This window comes from Cupressus sempervirens, chromosome 5, assembly GCF_028749045.1.
Source record: "Cupressus sempervirens isolate cs-2001-9-10 chromosome 5, ASM2874904v1, whole genome shotgun sequence".
In the NCBI taxonomy this organism is placed as follows: domain Eukaryota; kingdom Viridiplantae; phylum Streptophyta; class Pinopsida; order Cupressales; family Cupressaceae; genus Cupressus; species Cupressus sempervirens.
In genome coordinates this window covers 855,097,914-855,112,004 of record NC_143122.1, presented here as the reverse complement: position 1 = coordinate 855,112,004, position 14,091 = coordinate 855,097,914, and positions in this window count along the sequence as shown.

The window sequence follows — 14,091 nt, the reverse complement described above, 5'->3', positions numbered from 1 at the left end:
TAGACATTCTGAAGCCTATGGGTATAAGTTGTTTGATCTTGATATTTCATTGAGATAAGGATGCCATTAATGCATGACAAAGAGTATGTATGAAGGGATCTGCTAAACTAGTTGCAACAACTTTTTCATAACCTCCTCTTCTACTGTGCTAAGTATATTCAATTAGGTGCATATATAATATTTGTCTCTAAGCCTATGTTGTTTGTTACTGTCTCACACTTAATCATTTCCATAGAAATTTTGGACTATCATCACTACATTTGAGCCATCTAGAGAAGGTTGAGACACAAAGAATGTGTTTATTTGTCATCACATGCCAAGAAAGTCAAAAGTTGTTGAGCACCCTAGTTGAGAATGAGAAAGCATATACCTGAGTAATATAGTTAAGACTAAGAAAGAATAAGTAACACATGATATGTTGAGTGAGTAGAAATTGAGTAAAAACATGAATGTTAGTTATGATCAAGCATCAGAACATTCAAGTACTGAGTAAACCAATATTATCATATGCTTTTGTAATTGAAAAAATAATTATGTAAATATTATTGGCCAACTTCTAAATGACATTAAAATACTATAGAAGTAACTAAGGAGGAGATTGCACATTTTGTTAGATTGGATAAATCCCTAGACAAGAAGATTAACCAATTGGAAAATGGAAAATGGATGAAATATGTGTCATTGATCCTAATCTAGAACTTTCTTTGATTATCAAATCTAGTGTCTCTTGTGTTCATTCTATTTTCAATTACATGCATGAATGCTTGAAGATAAGTAATAGTTTAATTTACCAAATTACAACATTTATTTACTGAGTATTAGCATTAACTAGATCTTTAAGACATCTAAGGGATCTGTGGATTAATTTTTGTGAGTAACTAATTCACCCCCCCTCTCAGTTACTCTACCTTTAATTCCAACAATTGGTATTAGAGCTTTCTGGTTCTCAGGATAAAGTTTGACAACTTGAGCAAAGATCAAGGATAATGGAGATATTCAAACTTGACAAAGCTATTGAAAATGAAAAGCTAGATCTAGAAATGGCCATGGCTCAACTCAAAGAAGCAAAGGAGCATCTTTCTCAATCCCTGAAGAGAAGGAAAGAACTTGCAAGACAAATGAATGACCATCAGTATGTTGAAGAAAAGATTGAAGACCTTTTACCATCAAGTAGTTCAGATGAAGCTAATGAGGCAATCAAGGAACTCCTAGCAAAGAATGGCTCTCTACAGGAAGAAGTAACAAAGCTTAAAAGAGAACAAGAAATCCAATCAATTAGGCTATGTGAAGTTTTACAATAGAGAAACAAAGAAAATGAAGACTTGGACACAAGAAATAATCAATCCCTTTAGCATGAAGATCTTATAGATCAACTATCTAATGCAAATAAAGAAATTATGAATCTGAGATCTGAAAATGAAAGCCTGAGGAATGATTTAATCACTGAAAGACAAATCAATGAAAGCTTACAAAGTGACTTAAGACCTGAAAGACAAATCAATGAAAGTTTGGAAAATGACTTAATCACTGAAAAGCAAGTCAATGAAAGGATAATGAAATCTCAAGTAGACATGGCTCAATTAATTCAACAAAGTGAGCAGAATCTTCATAGACAAAAAGGTAAAGCTGGTCTTGGTTATAAAGAAGAAGGTGAAACCTCCAAACAAGGTGCCCAAAGGAATCAAAGACCTACTTGCAATCATTGTGGTAAGTTAGGTCACACATCAAACAAGTGTTGGAGCAATGGAAAAGGTAAATTAAATGGTAAATGCTACAATTGTAGTCAGCATGGTCATAAAGCTAATGAATGCAAGAAGAAACTAAAATTTGAAGGAAATTGTAACAAATGCAAGAAGCATGGTCACAAGGCATTCCAATGTAGATCCAAATCATTCAATCTAGCTAAACAACTTGTTAAAGCCATATTTGGATGGGACTAAAATACCTAGTCCAAATGTCATTATTGTGGAGAATATGGACATATTGGTATAAACTATGCAAGACATCACCTAAGAAAGAAGGACACTACTGTAAGATGCTATACATGCACAGAACTAAGTCATATAGCTAAAAACTACAAGAATATAGGAAGAGTTGAAGATGAAAAGAAAGCTAAAGTTGATAACATTTGGTAGTAGATGAGGCAATAGTGGATTCCTAAATCTACTAATTAAGATAGTTCAAATGATGGCAATATCACTCAAGAAGTGGGTGACTCCACCATCTCTAGTTAGATCCATAAACAAAGATATGGAATTTCATCTTCTAGTGATATCTCAAGTAGTTCTAAAATAAAAGAAAGAAAAATGATCAAACCAATATTCTAGAAACACAAGGATCAAAGAAAGAATATTTTTTGCTGAGTTGCATCTACCAAGGAAAGTCGGTTGAAGACCTTGCCGAGCTAAGTCGGGAGCAACAAAAGTTTTTGTTCGATCACCGAGTTGTAAGCTTCTACCGAGCAAGAAAATGAAAAACTATCAAGTAGTATGTCATCTTAGCTACCTTTGTACCAAGAATTTATGGCAAAAAATTTCTCAAAAGGGCATAATTTGATTTCATTCTTCACCGTGATTACAAAGCTAAGAAATTTCTAGCAATTCCAAAGCAAATTCCAAGCAATTTCAAGCGATTTTCAAGTAGAAAATTTGTTCAAAATTTTCTTACACCTACTAAGCAGCAATGACATCTAAGAGTAGTAGTAGCACCAAGGAAAAAAGAGGTTTAGAAATGCTAGTTAAAGTTGTGGAGTGGAAGGCGTCAAATTTCAAGCTAGTTCTAGCAATTGCAGAAACACTCAACCCGAATGGAGCTCAATCGCAAACTCCACCAAAGGTACTTCTCATAAATGATATTTATACACATTTCAAATGTTCTATTCAAGAGATTAGAAACCTAGAGATGGAAAATGCCCTAGGAGAAATGAGTGTTGATGGATCTTTGAAACCCGAGCATAAGCATCTAGAGACCACAGGGTTAACCCATATCTCACGTATGCCAAGAAGTTTCCAAATTAAGTGGATTGGGTACATGCTCAATCGTGTTCACAATGGGAAACTATGGTTAGAGTAGCCTATGTTAATCACCAAGAAGATGATTCATAAGATTACCAGTCTTCCCATCCTAAGTAAAGTGAAAACTACCAAACCCTAGGTTGGGAGGAGTTACAAAAGAAAACCCTAGTTGAGTGGGATGATAGAGGTTTGAAGGTTAGCACTGTATCTGATGTTGAATTAAGGTTTGACATTCACATCATTGCCCACAAAATTCATAGCTCCAGTCCTTTGAATAGTGTGCCCTGTGAGGCTGTGGATTTGGCATTTAAAATTGTGAAGAAAAATCTTGAATTTGACCTATCAGAATTGTTGTTAAAAAAATTGAACAAGAATATGGACATCATAAGGACTTCAAAGAATAATCCCTGTAAATTTGTTTCCCTATTAAATTTTTTATTTTTCTATATTCAACTATTCTTTCCATCAAAGAGCTCAGTTGTATGGAGAAAAGATATTCCAATTTTATATCAAATTAATGAGTTTATTGATGACATGGGTGAAAACTTTGAGAAGGTTATGGATAATTATTTTGAAGATTTCAAGGAAAGAATGAATAATAGGTTTTTAATTCCACCAAAATTGGTTGAAGATTACAAAGATGATGTATGCTTCATGGTTGACTATGATAAGGTATACATTCAGGCAGTTAGATCCTGAGTTGCATGGGTGAAACCTCTTCCTTATGAGGTTAATATTGACAAAACCAGGGACATTATTGAAGCACTAGTGAATGAACCTATAGATCCTAAGCTTCCTACCTTTGGCACTTATGATGAAGCAAAGACTAGAATTGAGCTTGAAATCAAGCTACCCCAGGCTATAAGCAAAGGAAAGAGGAAGATAGCCAAATTGAAAATTGTAGCTAGCCCTCTTATGTTTACTGAAGGAAAAGGTGAGGATAAAGAAGAAGAAGAAGAAGAAGAAGAAGAAGAAGAAGAAGAAGGTGAAGAATTTGAATCTAAGAAAGAAGAGGAACTACCAAAGAAGAAAGGGAAGGTGATTATCACCAAACCTAAGAAGTAGCCTACTGTAGTATTGTCTAGAAGAACTAGACAAGACAAGTAGGAAACTATACTTGTCAGGCCTCCACTCACATTTGAGGAAAGGCTAAAACAATTGGAAGAGGGAGCTAGCATTACAAATTTCAAGGCATTGAAATTTGATACAAGGACTAATGCAGAAAACATGTAAATTGAGGAACTGGTACTCAATAAGATGGGAAAATGGAAATACTCCCCAAACTAGATTGCCCCTCAAATCTCCAAAGAGTTGTTGGAGAGATTCCAACCAAGATGGGAGTCAGCCACCCAAATGGCCAAGGACATATATGAGCAATCCCTAAAGAATCTTCTACCAAGTCTTATTGAAGTGAAAATAAAGGCAGCAATGAAGAACAATGAAGGTAAAATAATGATTATATTTCACACATGTTTGGTTTTAACTAAGGACATTGAGCATGTTGTAAGAGATGTAACAAACATGTGGAGGAACATCTATCATCTGCAAAAGCCTAGTGATGATCCTGTTGAAATTAAGGATGATGATAGCAGTAACAATGATGATTTTGACAACATTCCATCCATCATAGTTACTCTAGGAGAGTTACATGCACTAATGGAAGAAAAAGAGGAAGAAGACAAGGAGGAAGAAGCACTTGAGGAAGAAAATGATGAAGAAGATCTAGTAAAAATTGTAGCAGAAGTTATTGCATCCCTTCCTCACTCTCAACCAAAGACAGTTAAATCTACTATGGAGAAAACTTATGTAAGTGAAATTTTGAGCATAACAGTCACTACCATAGCTCAATCTTCACTAGCCACCTCCTAGCTCCAGGTATCTAAAATAGATGTGCCAAGCACTTCATCTACTGAGCTGTCTGTCACTTCTTCAGCTACCGAGTCAACCTCCTTAGCTCCTTCATCATCAGTGAGTGTAATAGTAAGTTCTACAATTTTGTCTCCATAAATTCCAGTAAGTTCTACAATTTTGTTCTCATCAGCATTATATGTATCCACTTCGAATCCAATCAATTCAAATACTACTATGGGTACTCTACTGAGTGTGATACCATTTTTGGGAAGTGTTTTAGTTTTTTATCTCATTAGTACTTCCATTGGCATTCAATCCTTGAGTCCTATCCCATTTTTTACTACTAGCCCTTCTATTTCCACTATTGTGTCTATTCATAAGGTCAAACCAGTCATCATAGAAGACAAACAAAAGCATCCATTAAAACTTCTGATCACTAGAAAGGAAATTGGAGAAGACATTGACCTAGACATAGAAATAGTAATTCCAAAGATTGACTATGACACTACTACCATTGAAGACATGAGGTTAGCCAGTTAACTCATAGAGATGAAAGCTACATAGAAATAGTTAAGATCAGAAAGGGATAAGGAATTCAAAATAATAGAGAATGCCAAGGATATAAGTACAGATGCTATAAGTGTTGAAGTAGATTCTACTCAACACATTTTGATTCAGTTGGAAGAGGCAGTATAGAAATTTAATGAAGATTCTTTTGAACAAGAGAAACTAATTGAAAAAGATGAAAGGAAATTTGATAATAAGGTGCTAGAGCATATTGCTCAAAATATAGCAATCAAGCATGTTGAATTGTCAACATTTTTGGGTAATTTTGAAAATTCTTTTAATAATGCAGCATCACTTTTTGCCAAACTTTGTGATGTTTCTAGTTTTACTAAAGAAATAAAGGATAAGCTAAATAAGATTGACATTGATATGCAATCAAGTGCATCCAAATTAAAGGTGGACTCCTCCTCCACAATCTCCCATCACACCAAGACTAGATATTTGGTAGATGTTCATGTAGAACTATTGAAAGAGGAAGAAAGGATCCAATCTACACTTATAGACATCTAGAATATGATCCTTCCTATCATGGACACATTGCAAAAACATATTGCTCATTGAAAAACATTGGTCCAAGATCAGAACTTCTCAGTGGCTGATCACATGATCCAATTATTAGGAGAAGTTCAAATTGCTCTCTCCACTTGTCAAATTTTGTAGCAGACTTGGGATAATACTTTTGCCACCATTCTTAAGGTACATCAAGATTTTCTATCTCACTTTGGTGTAACCATATAAACTATATATATGTCATTTTATGGCATTATTGTCAAAAAGGGGGAGAGATTCAGTATAATAAGTTATCAGTAAAAGTGATAGGGGGAGTTAGCACTCAATAGAGTTAGCATGTGTACATAAGTATACGCAGCAGTTTCATAAAGATCAATTTTGAAAAATCAAAATTCAGAGAATCAAGTTATGTACATATGTTGTGGCTTATAAGTGTTTTGTCACTAATTCCAAAGGGGGAGATTGTTGGCATTAAGTTATTATTTCCATTAGTGACAACACTTATCTACATCAGCATAGCTACCAAGCTTCACAGTTTACACCGAGCTTCATAGTTTAAACTGAGCTTTGTAGTGTATACCAAGCATTCAGTGGTTACCTTGTAGGTTCATTACTTAAGTAGTTCATACCAAGCATTCATGAAGCTACTGAGTGAATGTGGAATCCAATAGTATCTACCAAGTCTACAATGTTCTCCATGCTTCACAGTGTCTACTGAGTCATCAGTTTGTATGATGGAAGCTGCTGTTTGCCAAGTGATTGAAGTGTAGTGTTTATCGAGTGAAAGCAAGGTAAAAAAAGGATTCAATTTTTACCAAGTCTCCAATGGTTACCAATTTCTAAGGTATGTTGTGTGATTAGTATGGACCAAGCTTCTACTTCTACTGAGTGCATGATGATGCTGAGTAATGTAGTGGATGCCAAGTATCAGAAGGTTACCAAGTCATCTTGAAGAACTCAAGTTTTCTACTATTTGGCCGACTCAGTAATATTTTGTTCACTTGTGTTTTGGCTGACCTTTCAATTGTAATTATTGGAATGGTAATTATTGGAATGGTATATATGTAATGTATTATATAATTTTCAAGATATGATGAGTATGTGAAGGAATGGAGATGTAATGCCTTGATAAGAATAAAAGTGAATCAGCAGCAAAGCAGAGTATTCAACAACATCTACAAGGAGCAGTAAAGATTCATCAGTCACAAGAGGTGATTTGTACTACAAGGATCTAATTAGCAATCAAGTTGTAAGTAGATCCACTATTTCATCCTAACAGGTGAATCAGTCTTGTAAATCCTTTAACAAGGTAGACTTAATAGTATTTGTATAAATCTCCTAACAGAGTGCATACTTCATTGTTTGTTTGTAAATCCTCTAACAAGGTGGACCTAGCAGTCCTTTGTGCTCCTAACAAGGTAGATCACCAAAAGTGGTCAATGTAAGCCCTAACAGGCTAACTTCATATTGCAATAGCAAAGTTTTCTGGGTATCATCCCCACCCTAGTTTTACTTTCTACTTGGAAGGTTTCTAGGTTACCAAATCACTGTGTACATGTGTTATAAATGTTTGATCTCTAATATATGTAGTAGATTAGATGAATGAATGGTTAATAGTATATATGGTTAAAGTGTTGAATTATTTAAAAGTTTTGAGGTTACTGATTCACCCTTCCCCTCTCAGTAACTTGTCATATCTTGAATATTTCCAACAATTTTGAGTGAGTAGAAATTGAGTAAAAACATGAATGTTAGTAATGATCAAGTGTCAGAACATTCAAGTACTGAGTAAACCAATATTATCATATGCTTTTGTAATTGAAAAATAATTATGTAAATATTCTTGGCCAACTTCTAAATGATATTAAAATACTATAGAAGTAATTAAGGAGGAGATTACAGATTTTTTTAGATAGGATAAATCCTTGGACAAGTAGATTAACCAATTGGAAAATGGAAAAGGGATGAAATATGTGTTGTTGATCCTAATCTAGAACTTTATTTGATTATTTATTTAAGAAAATTTCCTACCTTAGGATCAGAATGATGAGTGTGCATGAGATAATGGAAGTGAAGTGAAGGATCAAACAAGCTAAGTATAGAGAAAAGAAAGGTTAAGTCTCAAAGGAATTCAAACAATCAAAACAAAGCAGTCAAGAACATAATAGAGATATTGGATAAGTAGATCAGATTGAGATTTTAATGGGAGAAGATCTGTAATAAGATTTCAGAGAAAACTAAAGGATCAGGTATTGAATGAGTTTTAACAAATTGAACCAAGACAAATCTCTTAACAAAGTGGTTCTAAACCACCCATTTCAAATCCCTTAACAGAGTCCTTACTTTATTATAAGAGTAAAATCCTATAATAGGGTAAGATATAATAGTCTTAAATGCTCTTAGAAGGGAAGATCTCTCACATCGTAGCACTAGTAAATTTGAACTCAATTTTTGATGAATCTTAGTCAAAATTTTGACCCAAGTTGGTCAAAATTTTGACCAAGTAGTTCGGGGGAATTTTTCTTGTCAAAATTTTGACCAATACATTTTTAAAAAATTTTAATTTTTGGTAGCTCTGATTTTTCATTGTTGGTCAAAATTTCCACCAATGTTTAGTCAAAAAAATTTTAGAATTGGTGGAAATTTTCACCAATTCTTGGTAGAAAACTATCAAGAATTGGTCAAAAATTTCACCAATGTTTGGTCAAATTTTTTTAATAATTGGCGAAAAATTTGACCAATTCATGGTAGAAAACTATCAAGAATTGGTCAAAAAAAAATTATGTTGTATCAAGCAATTGTTTCTTATCCAAGCCATTTAATTTGCAACCTTTTAAAAATCTGTAAAGATAAAGTTGGAGTAGAAAATTTTTTCTTCTCAAAGGTGTCATCTGATTGTAATCATCCATTCTATTATCTATTCACCAAACAAGACATATCTAGTCCAATAGATAATGGAATAGATTCTCTACAATTATAGGACACCTTTGAGAAGAAAAATTCTCCTACTCCAACTTTATCTTTGCAGAGATTTAAAAGGTTACAAATGAAATGGCTTGGATAAGAAACAATTCCTTGATACAACATGGAACAAATGGACATTTATGCATAGGGCACCATCAATTATGTGAGTGATGTAGATTCAACCAATTTTTTTTGGGTCAAAGCCACCAATTAATATAAGGTTTCTAATCTCACATTGTGGTTGTAAGGGCTATGGAGAGGGCACTTCTTCTTTGTCCACTTCATTATTGATTAACTTACACCACAAACTAATGGTCTTCATCTTTGTTGTGGGCTCCTATCCCCTATGTGAGTGTTGATGTAGAAGCTGAAGTAGAAAAAATAAGTGAAAATGTGTTGAATAAGGTTTCTAATCTTGACTTGGTCAACATTGTTGATTTAAGGGCTATGGACTAGGAAATTATTCAATGTCCAATTAGGGGCAGCATTGCATCCTCTTTAAATATTACATGTATAGCCCCATGAGGGAATAGGTTTTTGGCTACTTCTTCTAGCCGTGCACTTTCTTCTTTGTAGGTCTTTTCTTAAACATAGCTCTACATCCATCTCTAATTTCAAGTGATTTGGCAATGCATCTATTTGTTGCAAAAAACAATACCCATTTCTTCTTTTTTTTTGATAGGTCTTGCTCAACTCTTTCATTTGGAGAGAAGGTTTTCATCATGGCAGTAGTGCATAAAACATCTCAAGGTAAAACTAAAGATGAAAATGAGTACAAGAATATAGTTGACTTACCTTAGACAAGCTTCACCCTTAGAGTAATTCAACAACACATGAACCAAAAATACAGAAACTGTGGGGTGAGAAACATATATTAAAGTCTGATTGGAATTTTTTTGTTTAAGAGAAGAAAGAATACTTGGTATATCTTCATTTAAAAAGAGAAAGAGCATTTTCTGATAACAAAGAAAAGAATACTACGAACCTAGAACTTGGTATGTAATTCTCAATTATTAGAAAGTAATGTTTATTAGGTCCTATGGCTCCAATTATATTGATAAGGCAAAATTAGAATAAATTTTAGCCTTGTAACTTTAGTCATTATTATTATGCAATTATGTAATCATTCCTAAAGCTTGGCATTTAATATCTGATCTTTGTCTCTTAGATCTAAAGGTCTTACCAAGCCAATGACAAATCAAAAATGTTTTTGATTTATGACATAGTTGCATATAAGGAGTCATAATAAATGATTAAAACTTATAGTACAAATATTTAAGTGGAAATTCATAGATCATACAATGGAAATCATTCCTTGGAAATAATTTTATGCATCAATAGTCATCATATTTCAAAAATGAATAGCACTTGTATGTATTAGAGGTCCGAGAAGGAAATTTTTGATAGAGAATCTATCATAGAAGTAGTCATGGTTTTTTATTGTAATGTAAATATCTAGAGTTGACAAGTATTCTATCTCAAATCTCATTGATAAATTGATGATAAATACACATTAGTAGTCAAATGTAGTTTTTATACTTTTTACAGCTAATCTATAGTAGAAAGAGAGTAAACCTAAAAAATTCCTTGACTGTGTCTTGGTTGAATTCTCAAGTATATAATCTTAAAAAACATCATCCAGGAAAATAGTACTGTGCTTCTTATTACCTTGTGTACATACCTTGATTTTTCATTGAGAAGTACTAGTCTTAGAGAAACACAATGGAAAAATTGTTCCACCATAAATGTTTAGAATCAATTCTACAACAATACCAAATGAGGGTTAGAAGAAAAGACTGTGAAAGTTATCCCAACCAACAATTTCAATATGGACACCTAAGATTGTTGCCTACATATAGAAAAATAAAATAACCATATCAAATGCAAATTTTAGTTACCTAAAAAGAGATTAATGTACCTTCAAATGGTTTCAGGATCTTCATATGTTTCCATTGTAAACATAGCATAATGCATCCAAATATCCACAAAGTATGTTACAGCTTGAAAAGCTCTTTTGTATACCACTACAATCTTTTTAGCACTGCTTAATCACACCTCGTGATCTACATATTTCTTCTAGTATCCATAACACAAGGGAAATTCTACTAGGAAAGCTTCATAAACTTTACAAATTTTTGGCATGTGACACATAGAATGAAGGTGAAACTAGGAATGATTTTCATGTGCACATAGAATAAAGGGTCATGCATGTTAGAGATGAACTATATAAAAAAAGTGAAGTGTACAAAAATACCAACAATCAAATATCAAAATCACATAAATTATCTAGCAAACTTTTTTTAGATTTTCTTAAGTTTCTACATGTGTTTACAATTTTTATGTCATATCCAACATGTTAATTAACAAGGATATCATGCACATCAAACTTCAGTACAATCAGTAAAAATTATAAAAAAATTTATTTACTAATATTGATAATTAAATCAATTAGTTTAGGATAGCAACCACATTAAGGTTGCTAGTTAGACAAAAATGCCAATTAATTAAACATTAGTAACAACAAGGAGACATGCCTCCAAATGGTAACCATACAAGATAAACAATCTAATGAAGTGACCAAATGCCAAAAAACTATTTTTCTTATATTGATGAAGTTTAAAAACATGTCTCACATGGTGAGACAAATACCTAACTCTTTGAGATCATCAATGAGATTGGATTAAGTTAGTAGTCAAATGCAATCAGTGTTGGTAGCCACAAATCTATTGCAACATGATTGAAGAAATTACACAAAAATATGTTTTCCTTACATGCAACCATTATGGAAATATTTGAAATCTCATTAACTACAATAAATAGTCATTGTGGTATTTTCTCATGTAGGTGGTTTCCAAATGAAATCAATGCTAATGATTCCCTAGGACATTGAATATTAGTAGAGGATTGGAAATCCCTAGCTTCTCTATTGTGCGCTCTGTAATGCAATAAGGAATACAAGACTTGGTATGGTGTTCAATGTTTTGAGCATGGAAGACCCTAAAAAATTACTGCAGTACTATTGCTAGTGACTTGTAAAATGAAGTGAATCTACTAACGAAGCATTTTATTTGAATTAAATTCTCACTCCAATATTTATGAGTCTACAATTGTTGATGTGTAGTAAGATGTACAAGGAGGTGGTTGGGTGGCATCCAAGATACTTAACAGTAGATTGTAATCCCTTGTGTAGGGAATTATAGATGTAAGATTGAGTGGTTGACTTGCTTTATTTGATTGTTTATCTTTGAGGAAAAAAGCCATTAAATGATCTAATTATGTATCTAGGCTCTCCCACAAGGCTCATTAAAATTGGCTAACAAATGTTTGATCACAATTAAACATAATGGATGCTAGTAGGTGAATATAGCCACAAGTAAAGAAAAGATGCACAAGGATGCTTTCCTTGCATGCGAACAACTAATACAACAAGCATCTAAAAATTTTTTTACTACAACAAACATAGAGTAACTTTGGTAATTTTTTCATAGGTAGTTTACCCCTTTATTCCATGAGTTGGATTAGGATATGGTGGCTTTTTCATGAATATATTACTCTCAACTATTCTTTTTTCTTAATTTTGTGACCATACTGATACCGATACTAATATTTTTGTTGTTTATAGATTTGTTGCAAGAACTTTTGAGATATGAGAAGCAAGCAAGTTTCTAAGTTCCCTAAGTTGTGATGCCAAAAGGGGGTATAAGTGGACACCTTTTTTTTGAAATCAGCAATTTTTGAACTTCAACAAGAATTTGAAGATAGTTATGCTCAAAACTTTAAGATATGACAAAAAAAAAAGTAGTAGTTCTTTGAATCTAGTTTCTAAACTACTAAAAAAAATTTCAAAATGGTTTATTTTTAGGTCCTCAAGAAAGGGGGCCATAGAAAGTGGTACTATTTATTCCAAAAAAATATAACATTGTACAAAGTGTGGCCCCCCTAAAATTTTAAATAGAAAGTGGTACTACTTATTCTAAAAAAATATAACACAGTACAAAGTGTGCCCCCCCTAAAATTTTGACTTTTTTTTGAAATTCTTTAATTAATCTAGTCAAAATTTACCTAATACTATGTAGTTAATCCTAGATTTTTTAGGTAATTTTATAATGTGTATTTTTTTAATGAATTTTTTAATTAGATGCATCACATAAACATGAAATATTTGTGTACTCCCACTAAAAATGATTGAAAACTAATCTAAAATTAAAACTTCTTTTTTTCAAAGTATGTAGAATGGATCTAGTTTTTAAAAAACTAAGTTGTTGCAAAATTTAATGAATGAGCTAAAATCTATAGCCCAATTAGTACATGTTGGTTTTCACAAAAAATGGACATACATCTAAAAGAAATTATAGTTGAAAGGCTTGAAATAGTTCAAATAAAAAATAAATTATATGGTTATATACCTAACATAGAGACCTACAATGTCATGTAACCTGATTTTATGGATACTCAACCATGAGGAAACTTGAAGGAGAGAACATAACAAAAATAATCATTTTTTGTATGTTTGTAGAAAAACACATATCAAACTAGTTTATAAACTCCAAACCTTTGGGTTGGATCCCCATGGAGAAACCAAGCATCAGGCTTGGTACAATGCAAATCTTTAAATAGCATGTGCACGCTTTAGTGCACATGTGCTTTAGTGTGCATGCACTATTAAGACCTAAATAGTGCTAAAGAAGGAAAGAGAGAGGCAAAGTGAGAGCAAGAGAGAGGAGGGTGTGTGTGTGTGTGTGTGTGTGTGTGTGTGTGTGTGTGTGTGTGTGTGTGTGTGTGAGAGAGAGAGTAGGGGGTGGGAGAGGGGAGAGAGAGGAAGTGTGAGAGAGAATAGGGATGGTAGACAAAGCACAGGATGGGAGAGATATTGAAAGTAGGTGATGGGAGAGAGTAAGGGTGGTAGAGAGAGTATAGGGTGGGAGAGAAAGATTGAGATTAGGGGATGGTAGAGAGAGGAAGTGTGAGAAAGATAGCAGGGGTGGTAGAGAGAGATTGGGAGTAGGGGATGAGAGAGAGTAGGTAGTGGGAGAGAGAGAGGGGGGGGGGGAGAGTGAGGAGGATGGGAGTGTGTGTTAGAGAGAGTAGGGCATGGGAGTTAGTTTGAAAGTGTGAGAGAGGATGGGTGGAAAAGAGAGAAAGTAGGAGATGGGAGAAGGAAGAGAGAGTAGGGGATGGGAGAAAG